The sequence below is a fragment of the Megascapheus bottae genome, chromosome 30 (genome assembly GCF_031878675.1).
Source record: "Megascapheus bottae isolate mThoBot1 chromosome 30, mThoBot2.hap1, whole genome shotgun sequence".
Taxonomy (NCBI): domain Eukaryota; kingdom Metazoa; phylum Chordata; class Mammalia; order Rodentia; family Geomyidae; genus Megascapheus; species Megascapheus bottae.
The window spans coordinates 1,759,429-1,785,609 of NC_143538.1; the positions used below are offsets into that span (position 1 = coordinate 1,759,429).

Consider the following 26,181-nt stretch of genomic DNA (forward strand, 5'->3'; position numbering starts at 1 on the left):
TGTCTGTCTGTCTGTCTGTCTGTCTGTCTGTCTGTCTGTCTCTCACACACACCGTCTCTGTCTCTGTCATAGGGACAGGTGCTTGAACTCTTGCTTAGCTTTTCCATTCAAGGCTGGTGCTCTATCACTTAAACCACAGCTCGGAGCACTTCTGCTTTTTGGGGGGTTCATTGGAGTCTCAGGAACTTCCCTGCCCGGGCTGGCTTCGAACCCCAATGCTTGGATATCAGCCTCCTGAGTAGCTGGGATTGCAGGCATGTACAGTGGCACCCGGCTTCTCACCCTCTTGTCCTGTGTCCTGAGCCAGCCTCCTCTCCCCCTGGCTCTTCCCGCCCCACCCCTGCTGGGCACGGGGTCTGAGCTGCATTATCCCCTGCCCTGTCATTCCCTCCCAAGGGACTCTAAAGCCCACCCCACCCTGCCCTTCTGGAAAAGCACCCAGGAAGTTTATTCGGGCACACTCTCGAACCCCCGCCTGGGGAGAGCAGCCTGACAGATGTGACTAAAGGAAGACCATAGCTTCCTTCCACGGGGCCGAAGAAGCCCACGACCGAAGACCCTCGGACAACAGGCCCAGCCTCCAGCCTGTCATCCCAGCTGCTCAAGAGGCTGAGACCTGAGGATCGAGGTTCAAAGCCAGCCTAGGCAGGAAAGCCTGTGAGCCTCTGATCTCCAATGAACCATGAAAGTGGAGCTGTGGCTCAAGTGGTAGAGCACCAGCCTGCAGTGAAAAAATTCAGGGACAGCGCCTAGGCCCTGAGTTCAGCCCCCCAGGACTGGCTACACAACTCACACACACACACACACACCAATCCTCCCTTCCCTCTCCCCAGTATTCCTCCTCTAGAAATTCACCACAAGCATTATTTGCAAGAGTGAACAACTGGAGACCAAATCTAAATATTCATCAACCCCAGACTCATTATCAATTATATTAGGTCCAAACAATGCAATATTAGCAATTAAAAAAGAGAGCACAGCTGATCTGTGCCGGAAACAGAAGGTTTTTATTGTTGTTATTATTATTAATAATTATTACTATTATTATTTTGAAACGGATGCTGCAGCCACCCCTGGTACACGCCTGGAATCCCAGCCATGGCGGAGGCAGAGGGAGAAGAATCAGGATTCAAGATCAGACAGGGAAAAAGTTGAGACTCAGGGAACTGGCCCAGCCAGTGGGGGTGGGGCCGGGCCTGCGCGGACCCCCGCTGCCCCCCGTGGCTCCCCAGCTGGGGAGGGGGCAATGCCCCCCACCGCAGTCGGCTCACTCTTCTGCATGAGGTCAAGGCAGCTGGCTGGCAAGACGCATCGCTCTCGTTTTAATTAATTAAAAAAAAATCTAATCACTGCATTAAACTTCTCATTACTCCACTTGAATACCCGTTAAGTAAATTTAATTATCAGAGGCTCAGTTTTCCCAGCCTCTTCCATTAGCTGATAAGGGGGAGGGGGCACCAGGTGGGGAGGGGAAGAGGGCTGGGGTCTGGGCACCCCGAGTCAAGCTTAGGGGGCTTGGGGGGGGCTCTATCCCTCTCCAACCCAGGACAGCAAGAACCTAGCATTTAGTGGCATCCAGTACTGAACACTTGGTAGTTTTTCCTCTGCCCTTTCCTAAACACATGTGAGGCTGCAGGATATAATAGCATGAGAAAACAATGAAAAGAAAAGAAGGAGCAGGGCGCGGTGGCTCACGCCTATAACCCTAGCTACTCAGGAGGCTGAGATCTGAGGCTCAAAGCCAACCCAGGCTTGAAAGTCCCATGAGATTTTATCTCCACCGAATCATCAGAAAATCACAAGTGGTGCTGTGGCTCAAGTGTTGAGCCGAAGAGCTCAAGCCCAGAGTTCAAGTCCCATGACCGGTAAAAAAAAAAAGCGTTTTGTGTTGTTGTTTTTTGCCGGTCCTAAGATTTGAATTCGGGGCCTGAGCACTGTCCTTGAGCTTTCTCAAGGCTAGAGCTCTACTACTTGAGCCACAGTGCCACTTCCAGCTTTTTTCTATGTATGTGGTACTGAGGAATCGAACCTGGGTCTTCATGCATGCTAGGCAAGCACTTTAACCACTAGGCCACACTCCCAGCCCTGGTTGGTTTTTGTTTTGTGACTTATAATCCCGTCAGATTTTGGAAAGCTGTCCTTCATCCTTGGGGACCAAGAAGGCCAAGTGTCCCCTGGTTAGCTAGGGGGGGAACTTACCGTATCTGCCACAGTGCCGTGCTGAGGCTGGAAGCCTGGCGTCCCCTCGGGCCAGGCCTGGAGGAGGTGAGGCTGGGGGGAGCGGGGAAGGGGTATCAGGTGCTGAATGGGGTGAGAGCCCCAGGACACAGGCTGACCCCTTGGATTCAAGGCAGCCAGGACATGGCCATACGATCCCTAGGAGAGAGGAGGAAGAGGAGTGAGACAGGGAGTCCCCAGAGGCAGAGGTCACCCAGCCAGACCCCAGCACCGGCCTGCGTCTCCCCCAATAGGGAGGGTGCCTCCCAGAAGGAGTATTACTCAGCCATTAAAAATGTCCGGCAGACCTTCAGTGACTGAGAGCATGCGTGAGGCCAGGGCCTGGGGCAGAGGAGTGATCGAGCCCCCCCCCCATATCCCACAGTGCCTCCAGCTGACAGACCCACGTCACAAGTGGAGAAGCCCAGGCCCAGAGGGGCGGCACGTGGTTCCCAGCTCTTGGGGAGAAGACTGGGCAGCCACACCCAGGGAGGGGAGGTTACTTCCCTGACTGCACAAGCAGGGAAACTGAGGCACTGAGGGGGGGCTAGCTGAGGATAGAAGCCTCTTCTAGTCTTTTAAACACTTCACACCCCTGCTGTGCCAGAAAAGCTCAGGGAAACGTGGGTGAGGGGGGCAGGTGCACCCCAGAAGCAGGAGATGGGAATGCATTCATTATTGTTGTTTTTAACCTTTTGTGCTCAAGACTGGCACTCTACTGCTTGAGCCACAATGCCTCTCTGCTGGTGAATTAGATATGGAGGTAAGCGTCTCATGGACTTTCCTGTCTTGGCTGGCTTTGAACTCGCCATCTCAGCTCTCAGCCTCCCGAGTTGCTGGGATGACATCTGGTTGGTTACAGCAGTGACAAGAAGGAAAAGCAAAGCTCAAGGCATCAAAGGAAAGCTTTGGGGGGACACGAGGCCACACACACACACACACACACACACACACACACACACACACACATGCTGGGATGCTCGAGTGAGCGTGTGTCCACGCACACACGTGCGTGTGTCCAACAGGCAGCCCAGGTCACTTCCATTAATCATCTGTGACCAGGGGCGGTGATGCCAGCCTTGCCCAGGCCTCCACTGGCATCAGCTGTTAACTCCTCCTCTGCCACCGGAGCCCCGAGCGCAGTGCCCATGAGCTCAGAATCTCTACGTCGTGTTCGTTCATTCACAGAATCCCCAGCAGAGCCCTGGGGACCTAACATCTGCAGTCATGGGGGGCCAGGGCTGAGGTGACCCCCCAGGACCAAACCTAGGCTCTCGGGTCACATCCCCAGCACACGAGGGGCTGGGACCCTCCAAGGGAAGGAGAGGAGGTTTGGGTTTTGCCTGTCCTGGGGCTTGAACTCAGGACTTCCTTTCCTCAAGGCCAGTGCTCTACCACTTGAGCCATGGAGCCACATCGGGTTGGTTTGTTTTGGTTTGGTTTGGTGACTAATGATGAGAGTCTCGTGGTCTTTTCTGCCGGGGTTGGCTTCAAACCTGCGATCCTCAGACCTCAGCCTCCTGAGTGTCTAGGAAGACAGCCCGGGCCACCAGCTTAAAGAGAGAGAATAAAAGGGAGGACAGACAGGAGGGGAGGAGAAGGGGGAGGAGGGAAGCAGGGAGGGGAGGGGGAGGGGGAGGGGGGAAGCAGGGTCAAGGTCAGGCAGGGGCAGGGCGGGCACCGTTAAGCAGGGAGTTGGGGCCGCAGCACTAAGCTGGGGCGCTGGGCGCCCCTGCCAGATGATCCGTCGGCTTTGATTCCGTTAAATATCTCCACAGCCCGGAATTATCCTCTCAAGATGCCAGCCGGCTGTCCTGGGGGGGCGGGCAGGGGGCAGGGAGGAGCCCCCCTCCCTCCCCTCGTCTCCCTCCCTCTCTCCTCCTCTCCCTCCCTCCCTTCCCTCTTTCTGTCCTCCCTCCTCCCCTCCCCCCCAGGCCCCCTGACCTGTGGCCACACCCACGGGCTCTGCTCCCCCCCACAGCTTCCAGTGTTTTGGGGAACAGTGCTGTGTTCCTCCTCTTTTCCAGGCAAGTGGCAGCACCAGGGGATGTGCCCAGGCAGCCAGGAATTCCAGGACACAGGTCCTGGGGGGGTGGGGGATCCCCAAGGCACAGCTCACGCTCCCTCTCCCCCCGCAGGCCGTGCCAGCTCCTGCCAGGCAGGGAGGAGGAACCGGGAGCACGGCCCACGTCTGCACCACGCCCCGCCGTGGCCCAAAGACCCTGCAGAATCACCACCCTTCCTTCCTCCACTGCCACACCTTGCAAAGCCTCCCTCCATCCGTCCATCCGTCTGTCCGTCCATCCGTCCTTCTGTCCATCCATCCACCCATCTGTCCAACCATCTTCCAGCCATCAGTGCATCCATCCATCCACCCATCCATCTTTTCATCTGGCCATCCAGCCATTCTTCTATCCATTCACCCATCTATCTGTCCATCAGTCCACCCATCCCTTTGTCCATCCACCCATCGGTCCATCCATCTGCCACTCCGACGTCACACTGCAGGCAAGACGAGCCAGGCATCGTTCTCCCAGCCAGCAGGCATCCATTGAGCCTTTTCATTCTCAGCTTCTTTCTACAGCAGGGGAAACGGAGGCCCAGCGGTTCTGCTTAGGAAAGGGCCGGGTGGACAGAGCGAGGGTGGCCACGGGTGGGGTCTGGATGGGAGGGCGGGGGACAGTGCGAGTCCCACAGGGAGGAAGCATTCTTCCGTGCTGGGGCCTTGCACTCTGGCGTGGCATTTCCCTTGAGCCATTCCTCCACTACCTGGGCTGGCTTTGAACCTCCATCCTCAGCTCTCAGCTTCCTCTAACTGTGGCAGGGCCCTCATCTGACTGGTCTCCCGGGGGGTGCTGCTCACGCCCGTAATCCTGGCTCATCGGAGGCTGAGATCTTAGGGGGCAAAATCCAAAGCCGGCCCGGAAGCCTTTGCGGGACCCTCCCAACCCCACCCCGTCCCCAGGAACGAGTCCTTCCAATATAGCACTGGGTTCCCTGTCTCTGACATGTTTCCTGCCGGGATTCGAGCCCACAGCTGTGTTCCCCAGGCTGGACAAGCTCAGAGCCACTGGGCTACAGCCCTGGCCAGGGCTTTCCAGAGACCCAGTGCGGCTCTGCACCCCAGGCTGGCTGTGAGCACCCCAGATCTTCCCATCTCTACCTCCCCGGGCTGGAGATTCCAGGCATGCGCTCCCACACCCAGCCCACACTGCCTGCTTCACCAGACTCTTCGTGGACCCCACAGCCCCCCTTAAATCTAGGGGGCCCTGGAATCTGCATTGCACACAGGATGCCCTCGCCATGTCCCTCCTGATGCAACCTTACAGATTTTCTGACAGTGAGTCCCCGCCAGCTGCTGCGCCCCCCCCAGTGTGTCACACGTGCCCTGCACACACCAAGCTCTCCTGTCACACTTCCTCCCCCTCCCCGCGCACCCCCAGCCCTGCCTGCCACCAGCCGGCCCCACACGGCACCCGCAGATCCATCGTGACTGCCACCCACACCCTCCACGCCCCCTAAGCAATGCGTGACGTCTGTGCCCACGCCTGCCTGCTGTGGCTGCCGCCAGCCGTCAACACTGCCTGTGTGTGTGTGAGTGTGTGTGTGTGTGTGTGTGTGTGTGTGTGTGTGTGCGTGCGCACGCGCACACGCTCCAGTCCTGGATCTTGAACTCAAGGCCTGGGCACTGGCCCTGAGCTCTTCAGCTCAAGGTTGGTGCTCTACCACTTGAGCCACAGCTCCACTTCCGGTTTCTTGGTGGTTCGGCGGAGATCAGAGTCGCACTGACTTTCCTGCCTGGGCTGGCTTTGAACCCCGATCCTCAGATCTCAGCCTCCTGAGTGGCTGGGGTGAGCCACTGGCGTCTCTCCCCAGTGCTTGCTGGGTTATGGCCCCAGGGACAGCAGATTTGACACCCTAGGATTTCCACCTGCTGGAATCTTCTGGCAAATCTCAGAGAGCCAAACGGGGGGCCTGGGGGTCCCCGTGCTGGGCTCCTAGGACTGACTGCAGTGGTGTCAGCGGCCCCACGCGTGGTACCAGGGGACTCCGGGCTGGATGCTGGCCACCCGTTCCCCACAGTGGACCTAGAGGGGCTGGTTGGCCTCTGGGCAGCGTCAGAGCCCAGCAGGCGAGGCTGAGGGGCGAGTTGGGCACAAGGGAGTGCCCTAAATTCAAACCCTGGCACTGCACAGGGCTGTGGCTCCGAAGGTGAGGCCGGGGTCATTGGCTGATTTATGGCCAGGCCTGCGCAAGCGCACAGGTCCTGAAAGGAAAAGCCCTACTCCCTAGCGTGGGGCGGCCCTGGCATGCATGCCCGGTGCAGGCCCCAGGGCCTGGGGTGTGGGCAGCGCCCCCCCTCACGCCTCGGGACCCAGCCGAGCCCGTGCCTTTTGCCTGCCAACCCCGCTACTCAGGAGGCTGAGACCTGAGGATCACGGTTCAAGGCCAGCCTGGGCGGGAAAAACCGTGAGACTCTTATTTCCCAGAGTCATTGACGGAGACGTGCACACAACCTACAGGAACACGTGTGACGACCCAGCACGCCAACACAGGCTCACACGGCAGACAGGGACTCACGTACACACACACTTGCACACCCAATGACAAGTCACTGACACAATGGCTACTTGTCACCTCCCTCCCTCCCTCCCTCCTTCCCTTCTTCGGGTCCTGGGGCTCCAACTCAGGGCCTGAGCGCTGTCCTTGAGCTTTATCGCTCAAGGCTGGTGGCGCTCTACCACTTGAACCACAGCTCCACTTCCGGTCTTTTGCTGTCCCAAAGGAAAGTCTACAGTCATGAGCAGCCTGCCCGGGGCCAGGCCTCGTCCAGCCAGGCAGGCCTGGGGCCCGGCTCTGACCTCGGGGGCCGCCTGGAATCAGCTGAAATGAAGCAGAAATGGCTGAGCACGGACCCCCTTCCCGGCGCACCAGAAGGTGAGAGCGTTTAACCAGAGCCACGGAACTGGTTTTCTTCCTCAGAACTGCTATAAAGAAAGCTTTTTAATTAACATCATTATCCCGATTGAGGAGAGCGAGCCTTACCGCGTAGATGCTTCACAGACTCAAGATGGGCGCTGTCACACTCACTCCTGATGAAGGACGCCAGCGATTTTTCTCCCTTGGCCTTTTGGGGACCAGAGCCTCCCAGGCCCAGAAATCGGGGGGGGGGACCCACAGCCGTGGGGATTCCCAGCTGCACCACCCAACACCCCCTCCCCGCAGCCCCCTCTGTGGCTGGCCTCTTGGCCCCTCTGGGGAATAGTCAGCTTGCCCTTTTTGCGTGCCTGAGCAGGCCACTGGGGACAAGCGGAGAAAGAGAAAGCAGGGGACACTTGGTGTCATGCTCACTCAACGTCCACCGTAGACTCAGATCGAGGCAGCCTGGCTCCACCTCCCATCAGCCTCTCCATGCAGTTTCTACTCCAGCCATTCCAGACCCACTGTTTGTACCACAGGACCTTTGCATACACGGCTCTGTCTAAACAAACCACATGCTGCTCTGGTCGATGCCTCTCCTGCTAGGCGCTCGCCCTCACTCACCCCACAGACACGGCCTTCGGGGCCTGGCCTGCCAGACTTTTCTGCTGGGGCTGGCTTTGAACCGTGATCCTCCGATCTCAGCCTTCTGAGTAGCTGGGATGACAGGCGTGAGCGACGGTGCCTGCTGACCTTAGAACTTGTATCCCTTGGGTCTCAGCCTTCCAGGCGTCTGGGAAAGGGAAGCGGGGTGCCCCCTCCCCCACGACGGCTTCCTGGCTCCCCCCCCCAGCGGTGCTCATGCTCAGTACATCTTAAAACCAGAGCCTGCAACGCGCAGGCCCTGGGAACTCAATGCGAGGTGCTCAGAGCCCCCCCAGGCAGCAGGCAGACGTGGGGCCCGCACGGGGAACCCCGGCTCTGCTTGGCCATCTTCGGGCTCTGTGACCAAGAGCCGGGGTCTGAACCCATATGGGCCTCAACCATCATTCCAGGCCGGGCGCCGGACCTCACGCCTGCTATCCCAGCTACTCTGGAGGCTGAGGTCAGAGGATCCTGGTTCAAAGCCAGCCCGGGCAGGAAAGACCATGGGGGGGCTGTGGCTCAAGTGGTAGAGCACCAGCCTTGAGAGAAAAAGATCAGGGACAGCATCCAGGTCCTGAGTTCAAGCCCCAGGACGAGAGAGAGGAGGGAGGGAGGAGGAAAGGAGAGAGGGAGAGAGGGAGGAGGAAAGGAGGAGAAAGGGAGGGGAGAGGGAAGAAGGGAGGAAGAGAAAAGAAAAAAAGAAAGAGCAATGGCGGGAGCCGGCTCTTCCCTGCAGGCCTCAGTTTCCCCCTGCCCAATGGCACCCACAGGAGGCGCTGTGAGGGGTGCAGGGCTGGGGTGCGGTGTGGCCCCGCTGTATTTTTAGCTGGACTACTTTCTCTCCCTTCCCCCTGCTCCCGTGGGCGGGGGGACACAAATAGCCTCCTCCCGAGGCTGCGCCTGGCTATAAATAGTGGCACAGACCAGGAGCCACCCCCGTGCCCGCCTGAGCAGGGCAGGCCCTCGAGGACAGGGCCAGGGCCAGGGCCGCCACCCCGCCTGCTTCAGGAGGCCTCTCTCGGAGGCCTCTTGGAAGCCAGGAGCTTCTATCGAGGGGCTCAAAAAACAGGAGACTCGGGAGCATGTGCCAAGGGCCTGGGGCAGGAAGGAAGGCAGCCAGCCCGCCTAGCTGACGGGTAAGCCATAGTCCCCTCCAGTCTGGGGCCATAGGATGTCTTTCCAGCAGCGTTCACGTCCGGGCACACGCCCTCTCAGGTGCAGCAGGTAAGGTTCTCGGACACCTGCCCGAGGCATGGCCTCCAGCTGTACCCAAACCTCTCTAGGCCTCAACTATCCCTCTCCATAAAACGCCCATCCTGGACCAGCTCATTCCCTGTCATCCGAGCTGCTTGAGGGGCTGAGATCCAGACATTTATACCCGGGTTTGCTATCTACCGCCCCCCCCTCTTTTCACAATGGCCAAGAAGAGCCTCCCGCCTCCCCGACGTGTATCAACCCTTGAGCAGATAAACCCGGCGTGTCCGTGGGGTGGAATATTACTCAGCCTTCAAAAAGGAAGGACAGGTTCCGTACTGCACCACTGCACCGATGAGCCTGGAGGCCTGGAGGCCACGGTGCTAACAGAATAACGAGAAGCTCAGACTCACAGGAAGAAGCTAAGGCGGCCGAAGTCTATTTTCTTGGTTGGGGGGGGGGTGGCGCTGGTTGTGGGGCTTGAACTCAAAGCCTGGGCTCTGTCCCTGAGCTCTTTTTGCTCAAGGCTGTCACTCTACCACTCTGAACCACAGCTCTGGGGGTTCGTGGGAGACAGGAGCCTCAGGAATTTTCCCGTCCAGGCTGGCCTCGATCCTCGAGCCTCAGATCTCAGCCTCCCGAGCAGCTGGGCTGACAGGTCACCGTGACCGACTGTAAGACACCGTTTCTAGAGGTGCAGAGGCTGGGGACCTTTCCCAAGGCCGCCACGGGGGGATCAGTGCTCACCCAAGCGGGTGGAGGGGGGCAGAGCTGTGGGGCAGCCTGGCCAAGAACCTGAGCTCTCCCCTCCACCCTGTCCAGACGAGGCCCCGACCCCACCCACCAGAGATGCCACCAACTCAGGTCTTCAGCTCTGATGACAGAGATTGAGAGTCGCTGATGTCAGAACCGGGACAGGGTGGCAGCAGCTCAAGCAGACACATTCTGAGCTTTTCAAGGCACCAATGTGGGACGCCTTCCACCGCCGTGCTGGAAAAATGGCGCCTGGAGCTGGCCTCAGACACACCAGCCGTCCAAGCACCGGGCCACAGCAGGCCCAGCGACCTGTCACCCACCCCCCGAGCTTGCCCTGGGCCTCCCGGGCTGGGCGAGGCAGACCCAGCTCCCGTATAGAAGCTTCTGTGAGACTCTCATCTCCAATGAACCCCCAGAAAACCAGGAGTGGTGCCGTGGCTCAAGGGGTAGAGCACCAACCTTGAGCTGAAGAGCTCAGGGACAGCGCCCAGGCCCAGAGTTCAACTCCCATGACCGACAGAAAAAAAAAAAAGAGACTCCATGCCTCCCTACCCGCCCAGTCCCCAGCTCTGGTCCCTGCAGTGGGGGCTGGGTACAGTTCCCCACCCCCAGTCCCCACCTGTCCTCAAATGGATACTGTTGCCAAGATGGATGAACTCATTAGAAAGAGGAAAAACTCTCTGCCAGACTTAAAGAGAAACGTGGAGGGCAGCAAATTGGACAGTGAGCCAGTGCGCCTCCTCCAGGCAGGCCGCCTGGATGGCCAGGTTGCATGGCCAGCGGCTCCTCTCCAGAGTGGCGGCGGGGTGTGCAGACCCTCGGTACCCCAGCCCTGGCTCTCTCCTCCCCAGGGTCCCCAGGCCTCGCCCCAGCCTCTGCTGGGTCTGAACGGGCACGTGTGTCAAGAAATCGTGAGCAGCAGCTGTATCCGTGGACTAGGCCCGGCCAGCACCCACGCCAAGCCCTGTGAGGGCTGCACGTGTGTGTGTGTGTGTGTGTGTGTGTGTGTGTGTATGTGTGTGTGTGTGTGTGTGTGTGTGCTGAGCCTCGAACCCAGGGCCTCTCACTCCCCTCTAGCTTTTTTTACTCACGGTTGGCGCTCTACCATTTGAGCCACCGTTCCACGTTAGGCTTTTTGGTGGTTCTTTGGAGCTGACGGGCTCACAGCCTTTCCTGCCCGGAAAGCCTTTCCTCCGTCCTCTGCTCTCAGCCCCCGGCCTCCTGTTCACTTTTCTCAATAGCAGCCTCTGCCACTGTGGGCGGTGCTTCCTGCTCCACGAGCACTCAGGATCCAGTTGGTGAGTGAGTGAATAAATGAGAGAGTGAGTGAATGAATGAGGGAACGAATGCATGAGGGAATGACCGAGTGAACAAATGAATGAGTGAACGAATGAACAAATGAATGAACGGGCAGAGCCTGCTGCCTTAGCCCCGTAACCTGTGTCCTGCCCCTTTTAGACTCTTCCTCCTGTGCTGCTGCAGCAGTGGCAGTGGTGCCACGGAATGGGATGCCACGGGATGGGGTGCCACGGGACGGGGTGCCACGGGACGGGGTGCCACGAGCCAGGCCACGGCCACCTGGCGTGGTCGGCCTCCCCGGGAGGCCGGGTGCTCACACCTGCCAGCCAGGGCCTGGAGGAGGGCGCGGGGAGCCCCAGCGCGGCCCGCAGCTGAGCGGGGCTGGCGTGGGGCCAGGCTGCCTGCCGACAGCTGGCACTCGGCTGAGCAGCCAGTAATCGCGTTAGCTGGCGGAAACTGGTGCAGGGAGGCTTTTTCCCTCCGCCCCTCATTTTCCTCCTCGCCTTCCCGCCGCCGGCTGCGGGAAGATGGATCTTTGCCTGGGACGCAGGCGATAACTCTCCATAATGAACCCCTCTGTCCCTGCTGATGGCCGCTTGTCAGCGCTTCACAGGGCTGGGGACAAACACAAAGGGTTGTCCGCAGGATTCCGGGGCGGGGGCTCGAGGTTCCCGGCCCCCCAAGTTACCAGCCAGCCTGGAGGGGGCCGGGTGGGAAGGAAACCAGAGAGGAACACCGTCGAGGAGCTGCCAGCCTGTGGCTTTTGTTCCCACAAACAGCTCTGCCAGCAACTCCTCGCTGGTGACACAAAGGGGACACACTGGCAGGCCCCAGGGCTCCCTCCCCCCGCCCCAGCCCTGGGTGGCTCTGAGGATTCACCCCGGTGGCCTTCAAGCTGGCCACGAACAGATCCACTGTCGGTCATCTTGGTGGAGGGGACTGTGGGGTGGGAGCTTTGAAGGGAAGGTTAGAGAGATCCACAGAGCGCAATCCGGGAGGGCTTCCGGGAGGAGATGGAAGGTAACGATGGCGCACCAGGGGCGGGGGTTCGGGGAAGGTCTGCTCTCAGGACACGCTGCCCAGCGGGCCCCTGAGGATCCGAGCCCACGTCCCCCTCACACGTTGGCATCCCAGGAAGCCCTTGAATGGTCTCTGGTTTCCCACCCTTTGCCTCTAACTTCACTTCAGCCCCTCGGGTTAGGAAGGGGACGAGGGCTGAGCACCAGTACCCCGGTGGGTAGCTGTGGCCAGCCACGTCTCCAGGGCCTGGTATCCCACAAATAAAGCAGGCCCCAGGGGCCGGGGCTGCTGGGCAGAGCTGGAACCCAACACCTGGTCTCCAGGAAGTCCTCGGAGCTTGTGCAGAAGGTGGAAACACAATTTGATTGATGGATTTTTGTGCCAATCCTGGGGCTTGAACAGCAGAGAGGCCAGAAGCCTAGGGGAGCAGAGCCAGGCCCAGGCAGAGACAGAGAAGGCCTTGGGCTTCCAGGACCGAACCCACCCCCCTACACAGAGAGCAAACGAAGGCTCGAGGGTAAATACTAGCCTGTGGTGGAGGGGGGACTTGAACTCAGGTCTGAGTGGATCCCAAGCTGTTCACCTCTAGAAGGAGGCAGCAGACCCATTCCCCCATCTAGGAGATCTGAGAGCGGAGGGTTCAAGGCCAACCTGGGCAGACAAACCCTGAGACTCTTAGCTCTAAGTAACCAGCAAAAAGCGGGAAGCTGAGGTGTGGCTCTAACAGTAGAGCAGAGCTTCTGCCTTGAGCAAAAACACGAGGAAGAATGCACGGGCGTTCAAGCCCCAGCACGCATGCGTGCCCCCCCCCCCCGTATCGTTCAACAAACACAGCCTAGGGGCCCCCATAAACACAAGGGAGTCAGAGGCCTTCCCCAACTGGCTCCTCAGAACCCCTTTCTCCTACAAACACAGCTGCTGGCACCTGTCCCTCTTTCCCAGCTGCCCAATTCCTATTCAGGGTTTAGGTTCACAGCCCATCCTGCCACCTCCTCCAGGAAGCCAGCCCTGACTGCACTCACTCTCTACACAGGACCCTGAACCTGCACACACACACACACACACACACACACACACACACACCTCTAGTGGAAACTGGGGCCCTAGAGCTGCAGGGCTTGGGCAGCGGCTAGCAGAGCCCGCCAGCAGTGAGGGGGTCCATGATAGATGGAGCCATTCACAACAAAAATAAATCCTATGGCTCGCGTGCCAGGGGGAATCTATCTTAGAGATGCTTAATGAACACGCCGGCCAGAACAGACGGATGGCACTGGCACACACCTGCCTCCCATCCCCCCAGCTCTTTGGGGACCCCCACTTCAGCTGCCCTCTTACCCAAGCTTTCTTTTCATATGTGCCATCATCTAAGGCCCGAGGCTCGATCCCTGAGCTTTTTCACTCCTGGCTGTGGCGTTGCCACTTGAACCACACCAGCTTTGTGCCGGCGGCTCCCTGGAGATAAAAGTCTCACAGACCTTTCTGCCCAGGGTTGGGTTTGAACTCTCATCCTCTGATCTGAGTGGCGGAGGTGACAGGCGTGAGCCACTGGTAACTGGCATGTTGTTAGACTCTAAGGTGAGGAGTCCATTGAGTCAGCTTGCACACCCCAAAACCCCAAATGCACACATGGAAAGACTGAGGCCACAGAGTGAATCACAGGAAAAAGGTGGACAAGAACCCCGGGGTCCAGACCCCCACCACTGCTGCCTCTACTTCTCCTTTCTGCTTTGGTCAGTCCTGGGGTTTGAACTCTGGGCCTGGGCGCTCTCTCTGAGCAATCTGTGCTCGAGGCTGGCACTCTACCACTTGAGCCACAGCGCCACGTCCAATTCTTTTTGAGTCTCTCAGGGACTCCTCTGCCTTGGCTGGCCTCGAACTGCGATCCTCTGACCTCAGCCTCCGGGGTGGCTAGGATGACTGGCGGGTGTGGTTCCCTCTCCTTTCGAACTCTAACAGTCCCTGGCCATTTCAGCCCCGGGCCCAGGATTCAGTCCTCCCGATCACTGCCCATCTCCTGTGGCTCTGTGGCCCCCTCAGCCCAGACACCTCCCAGGGTTCCGTGGGGACCAGAGGTCGCAGCCAGCTGCCAGGAGGACAGGCGAGAACCAGAGCAGCTTACTGTGCTCCCAGCACTGGCACGCGAAGCACCCCAAACTCCCAGGCGAGGCTTTTAAATCCCTCAATCAAATGAATGAGACAGTGACCTGCTCGTGAGTCCAGAGGAGGGGCGGGGGAGGCGGGCTGAGAACCCGAGGCGGACATGGCCTCTTCCTGCGCTGTCCCCTGCCTGAAATGTCACCATTAAAGGGAAACATTGCTCCCGTCGGGATCAGAGACATTGAAGTCTCTTATTAAACTGAGACTGTCCTGGAGAGGAAAGGACCCTGGGCGCCACCCCACCCCCGCCTGACTGCAGAGAAGCGGGGAGGGGGGGTTACACCAGCACTCAGGGCCAGCCTGCCACGGTGGCTCAGGGGACACATGGCACACAGCCTGGTGATGGGCAGAGCCTGGATTTGAACCCACGTACGGCCCACCCAGAGCCAAATTCTCCCCTTCCTGACAGGCTGGGGCCCCCTGCTTCCTGGAAGAATGGAGCTGGAGCTGTGGTACCCCAGGGCAAGCTTTGCGGAACGTCCGGAGACAGAGATCTGAGGATCACGGTTCAAAGCCAGCCTGGACAGGAAAGCCCATGAGACTCTTAGCTTCAATTAAACACCAAAAGGCCGGAAGTGGGGGGGTTGCTCAAGTGGTGGAGCACTAAACAAGGGCACAAGGTTCTGAGTTCAAGCCCCAGTACCAGCATGTAAATACACACACACACACACACACACACGCACACAGAAAGAGGAAGTCAGAGTGATCCTCCTTGCGCCTACCCCCCCCACCCCTCCTCTCCAGCGACACTGGGGTATGCATTCAGGGACAGCCCTGAAGACTGGAGAGTGCCGGCCAGAAAGGAAATTGAAATTGTCTTTCAAGTCAGCTAACCCAAGTTCCAGCCCTGGCTCTGAAATCACTCCAGGCCTCAGTTTCCCTGTGTGTGAAATGGGGGAGCTCCCACCTTGGGGTGTGCAGGTGGGGGGGGGAGAACAAAAGGCAGCCCCTCCCCCCCCCCCCCCCCCCGCCCCCAGATCTGCCCTGATCCCTTTGTCCCCAGCCTCTCCCACCTGGGGCCCAGAGCATCTGACCCACGCCAGGGCGTCCAGGAAGAAAGAAGGCCCTGAGGACCCCGACACCCCCAGATTCGGACCTGTAAATCCCGCACCCCACTGGAGCCCAGGCCCCCACACCCAGTCTCCACAACCCAGGGAGGCCTGACTCTTCCCGCAGAGCTAGCACTGAGGTGGCCCCTGGGTGGGCAGGCCTGCAGCCAGCCAAGCCCTGAAAGAAGGGGCAGAACCCTCGCCACCTATTGGCCATCCCAGCTGCCAATCACCTCTTCTCCACCAATGAAGCGGAGGCTGGCTGGAGCTCCAGAGCAGCTGAAATCCAGACCAGTGTGGACCGGCTGAGACTGACCAGTCAGTGTTTGGGGCTTTCCTTCCTTCTCCAAGGCAGTCACCCCAGAGCCCTGGGCTGGGCTCTACCAGTCCCACCCCAAATTAAAAAAAAATGATACCAGTATTAGGTTTGAACCCAGGGTATCAAGTTCCCGTGTGGCTCTCTTACTCCAGGCTGGCGCTCTACCACTTGAGCCACAACTCCACCTCCAGCTTTTTGCTAGATAAGAGTCCACAGACTTTCCTGCCCCGGCTGGCTTTGTGAGCCTCAGATCTCAGCCTCTGGAGTAGCTGGGATGACAGGAAGGAATGAGCAGCTCTGAGCCCCCAGCCATGCCCCCATGGATTCGAACCTCGGTCTGCCTGACTCTCCTCTGCTGCCTGCACCTCAGCGCAAACAGGAGAAAGGCTCCTAAAGACAGAGCAGGGGTCCAGGCCCTTGGGCCCATTAGACATGGTGAGGTGGGGGGGATCTAAGCTGGGGGGTACCTGCTGCTTCCCCTTTGTGGCTGCCTCCCCCTCCCTCCCTCTCCTTCCCTCCCACTCTCTCTACCAAATGAGTACGAAGAATAGAATTACAGTTTGGCTACACAAGACACCAAATTAGCAGGATTAAATATAAATAGCTATTAAAAGTGCCTTATAATTAAATTCATTTTCCAGTTATTTGTTTTACACACACACACACACCCGCCCACATGGGTACACACACGCATGCACTCCCATCCCGGGCTCCACACACACAGTGGGTGTTGAGTGTGTATGGGGGGGCAGCTGTTAAGAGCCACCACCACCTCCTCCTCCTCCCCCTCCTCCTCCTCCTTCCTCTGCCAGCCTCTCTTCCGGCATCTGCCTTCCTCCATCCTCTCCCACCCCCCCCCACCCCACTTCTGGTTCAACCCCCTTCAGTCTATCCAGAGTTCGTGTATTTCATTTAACACGCATGATGGCATCCATCGTCGAGAACCTACTACATATTAAGGCTCAGATTCTCTGGCCATCAAGAGCCTCTGTTTTGGTGGGGCCTACCTGGTAGGAGACCAGGGACAGGGCCTCCCTTCCCCGACTCAGGGCTGCCCGGTGCCCAGAGCCCACACAAGGCTCCCCACCCTCCCTCCACACAGCCAGCCTCTTTGGAGGCCATGCTGACAGGTGCCTCTTGGGCCTGCTTCCTCAGTCTGCTTCAGGCTTGGGCCACTTCCTCCAGGGCGCCTTCCTGATTGCTCCCCTCCAGATCCTGTGACTGTGATTGAGGATCGCACAGGCCAGGGAACAAAGCTGACATCTCTGATCTCTTCTCTGGCAGTCGCTGAGCTGGGCCACCCAGACAAGCACCACGGCTGCTGGGGAGATGGGGTGACCAGGGCTGCCTAGCTGGGATGTTACCAGTGTTCTCCTGGCCCCGTTGTCCCCGCCAGCACACACAGGACACAGGGCAGAATGGCCTCTGAGCTGGTGTGGAATGTGAAGGCCGGGCAGGGCACTGCCCTCGGTGCCATGGCCCTGCCAGGCGCTGTCCAGGGTTCTGAAGTGGGTGGTGGTTTTTGTTTTTTTTTTTTTTTTGCCCACCACCACCCTGTCCCCCAGCCAATGGGCTCAGAGGATGAGAAGAGCTGCCCGAGGGAGGACAGAGGTGCAGAGGGAGGACGGGGAAGAGGCTGGAGAAGGGAAGGGATGTACTGGGGTTGCTGGCTCTGGGCCCTGCCCGGATCCGCGCCCTGAGGGCCACTCACCCCTTGTCTGCCCTCAGGGAACAAAGCGCCCAGCCGAGGCCCAGGAACCATGCTGAGTGCACGGCCAGAAGGATGGGGGGGGGAAACACGAACACACACACACCCCACGTGTGAACACGGCACGCATACAGAAACCATGCGTGGCCACGCATGGAGGGCACCAAGCTTGCCAGGCTGTGAGAGCGCCATGGCTCCGGGTGAGGAGGCACAGGAGCCTCCCCCCCCACCCCTGAGCAGGGAAGCCAGGGCCCCTCCCCGGCCCGCCAGCACCAGAGCTGGCCCGGTCCGCCTCGGAGCCCAGCCAGATGCCTGTGTTTGTGATCCAGGAGACAAAGAAGCAGGCAGTGGGCCCAGAGCAGGGGGAGAGAGTGGGAGAGGGAGAGGGGAGGCTGGGAAGGGGGCTGGGAGGGAGGGAAGGAGGGAGGGAGGGAGGGAAAGAAAAAAGAAAGAAAGGGAAGGAGGGAAGGAAGGAGGGAAGGAGGGAAGGGGGGAGGGAGTGTTGGGCGGATCTTGGTCGGGACCCTGGCTGGCCCCGACCTTGTGCACGTGTGCATGACTTCTCCTCCTGACGCTCTGCGGTTATGGGTAATAACCGTCACTCGGGTTTGCATCCACGGAGCATCTTTCAGCCCAAGATCTCCCAAGACTTCGCGTGACAACCTGTATTCACTCGTGAGGTGTGCCCACCGCGGGAGCCGACCACAGGTGCCAGTCGCAGCCGCGTGGCGCCCGCGAGAGCTCTGAGGAGGAAGGGTCTGCAGCATGTCCCCCCCTTGACCCCAGGCCTGGCTTTTGTATGCCCCCCCCGGAAGTGAGGAAGAAGGAGAAAATTCCCCCAGAAGGCCAGGCTCCATGCCGCCAGTGGCTCCACATCTATGGTCCCAGCTACTCAGGAGGCTGAGATTTGAGGATCCAGGTTCAAAGCCAGCCGGGGCAGAAAAATCCATGAGACTGGTAACAAACCACCAAAAAGCCTGAAGAGGAGACTGTGGTTCAAGTGGTAGAGCACCAGCCTTGAGCGGGGGGGGGGGGGGGGGGGGGGAAGAAGGCCAAGTGCGAGCATGAGGCCCTGAGTTCTAGGTACACACACAGCCTGAGTCCTGGGGCTCAGTAGCTCGCCATGGCCCAGGCCCCTGGCCTGCAGGCAGCCTGATCTCCAGCTCATTAGCCAGAATCTATCCATTAATCACCGCCGGCTGCCTCTCCCTGCCTTGGCTGTGTCAGGCCGTAATAATATATGAAGAGCATTCATTTATTCTCCTAGTCCCACTCAGGAGAAGATATACGACTCTGTGGGACAGGCTTTATCCTGACACGCAGCTTTCGGCAAAGTGAAGCTAATTCAAACGTTTAAGTCGATGGCTCACCCCTCCCCTCCCGGCCCCTCCCGGAATTTTTCCTTTTTGTTTAATGGTAAAAAGCTGCAGAATGGGGTGGAGCCAGGCGTTGGTGGCTGCCACCTGCAACCCCAGCGTCTCAAGATGCAGGGATCTGAAGATCACACTTCAAAGCCGCACCAAAGCTGAAACGTCTCTAATGAACTACCGAAAAGCCGGAAGTAGAGCTGTGGCTCAAATGGCAGAGCGCCAGCAGCCACCCCGGCTTCTGTGGCCAACGCTGACACATCACAGAGACCCCGGCCCCTCCGATCTGACCTGGCCCCACACCTGCATTTCCTCCAGGACCCACACAGGCCTTCCCAGGCCCCCCAAACCCCCCAACTCCCCAAGTCCTTCCCAGATCATTGAAGGGATAGTGGGAAGGGCGCTGGGAGTGAGGGGTAGGGGCTGCAAGAGAGGACAGAGGTGAGGTTACAGGGGAAGGAGCAGGGTGGAGCCACAGGAGAAGCAGGGAGCAGGGGTGAGACCACAGGAGCAGGGGTGAAGTCACAGGAGGGGGGTAAGGTTATGAGTAGGGCTGAGGCCACAGGAGCAGGGGTGAGGTCACAGGAGAGGGATGAGACCACAGGAGCACGGTGAGGTCACAGGAAGCAGGGGCGAGATAGTAGGGGCGCAGGGGCGAGGTCACAGGGGAGCAGGGGTGAGGTCATGGGAATAGGGACAGGGGCATAGGAGCAGGGGGGAAGTCACAGGAGAGCAGGGGTTAGGTCACAGCAGGAGCAGGGGTGAGGTTATGGGAGCAGGGGTGAGGTCACAGGGCAGCAGGGGTGAAGTCACAGTGGAGTGGGGTGAGTTCACAGCAAAGCAGGGGTGAGGTCACAGGAGGGGGGTTAGATCACAGGGAGCAGGGGTGGGGGTCACAGGGGGGAAGAGGTGAGGTCACAGGAGAGCAGGGGTGAGGTCATGGGGGGTCAGAGGCAGGGTCACAGGGGAGCAGGGGTGAGGTCACAGTGGGGCAGGGGTGAGGTCATGGGAGCAGGGGTGGGGTCACAGGGCAGCAGGGGTGAGATAACAGTGGAGCAAGGGTGAGGTCATAGGGGAGCAAAGGTTAGGTCACAGGGAGCAGGGGTGAGGTCACAGGGGAGGAGGGGTGAGGTCGCGGGGGAGCAGAGGCAGGGCCACCTGGGAGCAGGGGTGAGGTTACAGTGGGGCAGGGGTGAGGTCGCGGAGGAGCAGAGGCAGGATCACAGGGGAGCAGGGGTGAGGTCACAGTGGGGCAGGGGTGAGGTCGCGGGGGAGCAGAGGCAGGGTCACAGGGGAGCAGGGGTGAGGTCATAGGGGAGGAAGGGTGAGGTCACAGGAGAGCAGGGGTGAGGTCATGGGGGTCAGAGGCAGGGTCACAGGGGAACAGGGGTGAGGTCACAGGAGGAGGGGTGAGGTCACAGGGGAGCAGGGGTGAGGTCACAGGAGAGCAGAGGTAGGATCACAGAGGAGGAGGGGTGAGGTCTCAGGGGAGGAGGGGTGAGGTCACAGGAGAGCAGGGGTGAGGTCATGGGGGGTCAGAGGCAGGGTCACAGGGGAGCAGGGGTGAGGTCACAGGGGAGGAGGGGTGAGGTCATGGGGGAGCAGAGATGAGGTCATGGGGGGTCAGAGGCAGGGTCACAGGGGAGCAGGGGTGAGGTCACAGGGGAGGAGGGGTGAGGTCACGGGGGAGGAGGGTAAGGTCACAGGAGAGCAGAGGTGAGGTCATGGGGGGTCAGAGGCAGGGTCACAGGGGAGCAGGGGTGAGATAACAGTGGAGCAGGGGTGAGGTCACAGGGGAGGAGGGGTGAGGTCACAGGGGAGCAGAGTAGGGTCACGGGGAGCAGGGGTGAGGTCACAGGGGAGCAGAGGCAGGGTCACAGGGGAGCAGGGGTGAGGTTCCATAGTGTAGGCCAGGCTGCCCTGACAACACAACTGGAGACAGCCACAGAGAGCCTGCACAGGGCTCTGTGTGGCCATTACGGACGCCAGTTCAAGTTCACACCACTCTATTAAACAGGGGCATGGGGTGGGCCGGCCTGGGGCCCCCCAAACCTGTGTGGGCGCTAGCACCTCAGCCTGGTTCCCACGCCCTGGCCCACCAGGATGGGCCGGCCACATGGAGGCCACCCAAGCCCGTGCGGAGACCAGATGGACCATCTCGGCTCCTGCCTGGGGACACGGTGACTGCCAGGCTGCCTGTCCTGGGAGACACCGGGCACGGGGCGGGCACTCCCTGACGTGGAGCACTGCAGGAAGAGCCACCCATAAAGGGAGGCGCCCGGCCCACCCTCGCCGCGGGTGGAGGCTGCGGAATTAAGCACAAGTTATAATTAAGACGGGATGTTTGAAGAGAAACATAATCCCTGTTTCCGTGGGATCCTCGGGCACAACAGTAATTAACGTCTCATTAACATTCGCCTAATTAAGCAGTTTATGAAAGTGTATGGATTTGCATACCGCCACGCCATGCCAGCCGCTCTCTAAGGCACGTGGCAAAATTAACCCTTCGGGCCCTGCTGGAAACTGGGGATGGGGCTGGACCCCCTGGGGCCTTCCCCAACCAGCCCTTCCTGCTACCCCTGCACTCCGGGAGCTGCCAGGAGAAGTGTGAGGTGGGTGTAATTTCCCTCTGGGCACCATGGCTCACAACATCTGTCCTAGCTACAAAGGAGTCTGAGATCTGAGGATCGCAGTTCAAAGCCAGCCGGGGCAGGAAGTCCCCGAGACCTACATCTCCCGTGAACCACTAAAGAGCCGGAAGCAGAGCTGTGGCTCAAAGTGGTAAAGCACCAGTCTTGAGCAAAAATGATCAGGGAAAAAAAAAATGCTCAGGGACAGCATCCAGGTCCTGAGTTCAAGCCCCACAACCGACAAAAGAAAAAAAAAAAGCTAAGGGACATTGCTCAAGACCTAACATCAAATCCTGGTACCAGTGCACACACGAATGATGAAATAATCATCCTGACTCTGTCTACCTCCCCCCTCACTGTGTGGCCTGGTTCTGGGGTGCCGCCCTTCCCCCACAGCTCTCGAGGGACACAGCTGAGCTCTCTCTTGCTTCAGGAGTCCTGGCCTCTGTCTTCTGCCACATTTCCATCCTGGGAGATGAGCTCAGATTGTTCTAGAACTTGTACAGAGCCCAAGGCAGCAGCGGCGGGGCTCTGGGACTCCGGCCTCCCATCTAATCCTGCCCTCCCCCCCCCAAAAAAAAAGAAGCACTGAGGTTTCGGAGTTTGCCTCTGGTTTTGGAGGCACAAACATGGCAGTGCCAGCATCACCAGAGCTCCTGGGCGGTTTCGCCTCCCCGTCCCCCGGGCTCTCATTAACCAGCCTGCCTCAGACACTGCTGTCAGAGCTGAGCTTGAATCCAAGTCCCCCGTGCCCGCCCCACGGGGAGACCGGGGTTCTTCAGCAGAGAGCTAAGAGAAGGGCTTTGCCACGGGCTCCAGGCTTCCACAAAGCCCCTCTCCGAGGTGGGTACATTAGCCGCTCAGGAATAAGGAACTGGCTGGTCCTTTCTGTAATCCTGCATGGTCCCTGGAGTAGACAGTCCTCTGCCCAGCACGACAAACGTTCTCAGAAACACGTTAGCAGTGGTGATTGAGAACCTTAAAAACGTGTACTCCACGCAAGACCTTGGGGGTTCACGCCTGCCATCCGAGCTACTCACGAAACCGAGATATGAGGACCGTGGTTGTAAGCTACTTTAGGCAGAAAAGTCCACGAAACTCTTATCTCCAATCATCCCCCCATTAAACAAACAGAAACAGAAGGAGAGTTGTGGCTCAAGTGGTAGAGTACCAGCCTTGAAAGAAAAAGCTACAGGACAGAGCCCAGGCCCTGAGTTCAAGGTCCAGAACACTCTCTCTCTCTCTCTCTCTCTCTCTCTCTCTCTCTCTCTCTCTCTCTCTCTCTCTCTCTCTCACACACACACACACACACACACACACACACTTACAAAAACATTCACTTTCCACAAGTTGATTAAAAGCAGAAGCCACAGAGGTCAGAAAGGTAACTTTGTGACGAGTTAAATCATCTCAAGAAAATTTAAATCATTTCAAGGAAAGACAAGATACAGGCTAGACCAGAAGTAGAGACCGAAGAACAGGGGACACACACATACACCACACACACAAAATCTGCTTCCAAGCTATATAAGGAACTCTGCAAATCAATACTAAAAGAAAAAGACAAATCACCCACGTATTTTAAAAGGCAAAGAACAGACAATTGTCAGATAAAGAGACCTAAAGGGCCACTAACTACCTGACAAGGCTGGCAGCGCTTGGCAGAGCTCTCAGAAATGTCAAGTGCAAGTATAAGATAGGAGCCTAAACCCAGGCGAGGTGACTCACACCTGTACTCCCAGCTCCTCAGGAGGTTGAGATCTGAGAATGGAGGTTCAAAGCCAACCAGGGCATAACAAGATCGCTGGGCACTGGTATCTCACACCTGTACTCCCAGCTACTCGGGAGGCTGAGATCTGAGAATCGAGGTTCAAAGTCAGTCTCAGAAGAAAAGTCAGAAAGACTCTCAGACTCTCCTCTTCACTAGTAAAAAACTGGATGTGGGGTGTGGCTCAAGTGGTAGGGAGCCAGCTTCAAGTGAAAAAGTCAAGCAAGGGTGCAAGCTGGGAGTCTGGCCTCGTTAGCGGCAGAGTGCTTGCCTAGCATGCACTAAAACCCAGGTTTGATTTCTCAGTACCACATGCATAGAAAAGCCAGACGTGGTGCTGTGGCTTAAGTGGTAGAGCACTAGCCTTAAGGAAAATGCCCAAGGACAGTGCTCAGGCCCTGAGTTCAAGCCCCAGGACTGGAAGAAGAGAAAAAAAAAGAGTGCAAGGCCTTGAGTTCAAACCTTCGTATCAGTGTACACACATGTGTTCTCCCCCCCCCCCTCTCTCTCTCTCTCTCTCTCTCTCTCTCTCTCACACACACACACACACACACACACACCAGTCTCCACTACAGCGGCTGAGTCTTGAATGATCAGAAATTCACAGAGCACTCAAAGAAAAAAAAAAAATCTTGGCTTCATCTCAACCCCAGACCTTTCATCTGCCAGCCTTAGGGTCTCTCTTCCTCCACTGCTGGCCACCAGACCCCCCCTTCTGGCAGCCTTCCCTGACCTCTCCCAGTCTCCCCACCCCACCTCCTCTATCTCTCCAGCCCCCCTTCCCCACCCTGGGAGACTCAGTGGCCAGAGCTAAGGGCAAGGAGGTGCGCCTGTTTCTATGGAAACCACCAAGTATGACTCCGCCCCCGGCCCCACCCTAGGTTGGAAGGAGTAGTAAAGCCCACTAAAGCCAAGGATGGGTGCCAGGAGCCTGGACCAGAGGAGATGGGTGAGAGCCAAGCAGGCCAGCTTCCCCTGGCCGGGGTAGACTGGATCCAACATGGCAGCTGCTCGTTCATGCCCTGTCCCACCCAGAAGAACATGAGGGAGGGAGGGAGGGAGGGAGGGAGGGAAAGAGGAAGGGAGGGAGAGGGAGGAAGAGGGAGGGAGAGGGAGGGGGAGGAGAAGGGACACAGTGGCAACAAAGTCAACACATACCCTTTCCATGTGTGTGTGCCCATACCTGGGGCTTGAACTCAGGGCCTGGGCTCTGTCCCTGAGCTTTTTCACTCAAGGCTGGCGCTCTACCACTTAAGCCGCCGCTTGATTTCTGGTTTTGTGCTGGTTAACTGGAGAGAAGAGTCACGGGGGTTTTCCTGCCCAGTCTGACCTTATACCCTAATTCTCTGCTCTCAGCCTCTCAAGAAGCTGGGATTACAGGCGGGAGCCACCCCTGCTTCTCACCGCTGCCTGTGGCCCACGGCTAGGAAAGTATCAAGTGACTCTTGCAGATGCTAAAAAAAAAAAAAAGAGAGGTTCAGGGGAGCAGAACCTGCTGATCTAACACCCTAACACGGGGTGGGGGGGTTCCATCTCTAAGAGCTGAGGGCTGCATGGGGGAAGGGCAGGTGTCCAGAGTTAAAGAGAAATTTGCTTCTCATTAAAATGGGGTTTGTTGCCTCTGTCACAGAATTGCCCTCCTAGCTGCAGAAAATGGTCCATTAACACCTTGTGTTTTTTCCTCCCCCAAACCAGGCAAGAATTGGATAGGTTTGAAAATTCCCTGAGGACAGAGAAAAAAAAAAACAGCAAGAAAAACCCCTCTCCCTCCAGCTGGACCCCAACAACTTCCTCTCCCCCCCCAAAAAAAAATCATTGTAATTATCTATCTGGGAGAGCTTAGAATGGTTCATTAAGGCACTAATTAGCAGGAACAAGCTTTGGCTCTGGGGACCAGGAACTGAGGGGGGGTCTGGGAGGCTTCAGACTCGCCTCTCCTCCTGCCCCGCCCCTGCTTACATAGTTCACCTGGCATGCAGGCACCTGTGCTCAGGTGGGCAGGATGGGAGGTGGAAGGGAGCCCCAAAGCCTCACAGAGCAGGGCCTGTGAGCAGAGGGGGGGCCAGGCCAGGCCTCGAGATGTCAGTGGGACCACGCGCCGGGCTCAGATTCCACACCTGAGCTGTGCTATGGAAAGACGTGTGGGGCAGAAGGCTGTCCCTACAATACACGTGTGGACAGGTGGCCCCAATGGCATGCTGGCGGGGGGGGGGGGGGCGGCACAAAATCCTTAGGGACAGCACCCAGGTGCTGAGTTCAAGCCCCAGGGCCGGCACAACAAGAAAACCCAGAGCCAAGCACCAATGTCACACACCTGTCAGTCCTAGCTACTCAGGAGATTGAAACTGGAGGACGGCGATTCAAAGCCAGCCCAGGCAGGAAAGCCCATGAGATGCTTATCTTTAATGAACCACTCAGAAAGAGCCAGAAGTGGAGCTGTGGCTCAATGGTAGAGAGCAAGCCTGGAGCACAAAGAGACTCAGGGACAGTGCCCAGGCCCTGAGTTCAAGGCCCAGGAACAGAAAAGAAAGAAAGGAGGGAGGGAAGGAGGGAGGGAGGGAGGGAGGAAAGAGACAGAAAACGCAGTTACTGATCTTGTAATGCAGCCTTTCCTGGCTGAGCCAGTCGCTCTGGTTTTCTTCCTGGTGGCAGAGTCTCTCTGAACCAGGCCTGGATTAAGGAGGAGTTCAGTGTTCTCATTCCATTTCCAAGCTTCTGTCTGTCTGTCTTCTACCCCACCCCCACCCCAGGGGCTGGTGAGTTACAGTCTGCCCATCCCTTCTAGTGTTTCTGCCTCTATAGGTCCACACTACAAGCAGCCCAGCCATCAGTCTGTGGCCACCACCGCCACTGCTCCGTCTCCAGGGAGACAGACTCCGTGTATGGCATCCCTCCTCCTCCTCCTCTCCGCTCCCTCCTCCCCGTCCCCCTCTCCTGCCCCTGTCCTGCCTCGTCTGTAAACATCGCCTGCCATCAAGGCAGGCTCCAACAGGCCCCAGAGACTCTGCCCTTTCCAGAGGTGGTTCAACACCAGGACGGGACCCCAAGCCCCCCTGTGTGAAGTCCCCAAGAGGACAGGCCCTTTGCAGGTCCCCCCAGAGCTGTGCCAGGAGCTGGCATTCTGGTAGAGAT

The 26,181-nt window shown here is 58.4% G+C and overlaps 1 protein-coding gene across 1 annotated transcript in view; it reads right to left on the bottom strand.

The window, feature by feature from the left end:
• Positions 1 to 26,181, bottom strand: part of Lingo1 (leucine rich repeat and Ig domain containing 1) — a 79,297-nt gene that overhangs the window by 31,532 nt on the left and 21,584 nt on the right. Inside the window, exon 3 of the mRNA XM_090321523.1 lies at positions 2,200 to 2,376. The gene's annotated coding sequence lies outside the window, so the exon portion shown is untranslated. The remainder of the gene's footprint in view (positions 1 to 2,199; positions 2,377 to 26,181) is intronic.